The following is a 1001-nucleotide window of genomic DNA, read 5'->3' as shown; positions in this document are numbered from 1 at the left end:
GCTACTACGAGCAGCGTTCCTTAAAAATATTTAACTGTGCTTTTTTTGTAGAGCTATTCTTCATGTGATCAACACAGGTGCTCTTGCTGGCAGGTTATATGTGCGTTACAGGTTTCCTTTCATTTGTATTAATAGTTCGACAACTTTGTCCATGTTGAAATTAGTGACAACACGAGGCTATGCGTAGTATATGAATTCTTGAGTGATATTGCAGGAGTTATGTCAGTTTACTTGGGTTTGACCCTGTGTCAGTCAAATCCAACACATTCCATGAAAACCCTGACATCATAAGCAAATCCAGTAGTATGTCACATAGCTCCGAATAAATACGAGTAACGAGTGAGCAAATAGAATACCACAGACTAACACGAGAATGCCTAAATGCATGTCAAACCTTCCCACCGTGAGACAGACGCAGTTCCGAGGGGAGAAACGAGAACAGAAGCTGAGAGCAGAACCGTGTTAAGCTGGAAGGCCCTACGATAAGGGACGGACACCCACGTGGCCAGCTAACCGCTAGGACCACCCCCCAGCCCATGTTAAAAGCTAGAGCCCTCTAGAAGAACAGTATAGATCTTACCATAACACAGAAAAGGCCATCCCAGCCAAGTTTTAGCGTGAGACTTTTTCGCGTTTCTGTTACGTCAGGACCCCCCCCCCCCCCAGCCTATGTTAAAAGATAGAGCCCTCCAGAAGAACAGTATAGATCTTACGATAATACTAAAAGGGCCACACCAGCTGCAAGCTTTAGCGTGAGACTTTTTCGCGTCTCTGTTACGTTGCAAACTTTAAAAACCTTGCCCCACCACGAAAAGTATAACGTTTCTGATTGGATAGACAGAATTTTTGTAGGCGGAGCTTAAGGTTAACATTGATACCCTGATTCGTCAGATGAAAACACAGCCAGATAGTTTTTTTAAACCAACTTCGGTAAATTGTAGCGAGGAGAAGTTAGGAGAGAGTTGCTTCCGAGACGGCGAAGTGTGTGGAGCTGTGCTGTC

This window comes from Schistocerca piceifrons, chromosome 3 (genome assembly GCF_021461385.2).
Source record: "Schistocerca piceifrons isolate TAMUIC-IGC-003096 chromosome 3, iqSchPice1.1, whole genome shotgun sequence".
Classification (NCBI taxonomy): domain Eukaryota; kingdom Metazoa; phylum Arthropoda; class Insecta; order Orthoptera; family Acrididae; genus Schistocerca; species Schistocerca piceifrons.
The sequence above is the reverse complement of the archived record's forward strand: the minus strand, read 5'-3'. Positions refer to the sequence as shown.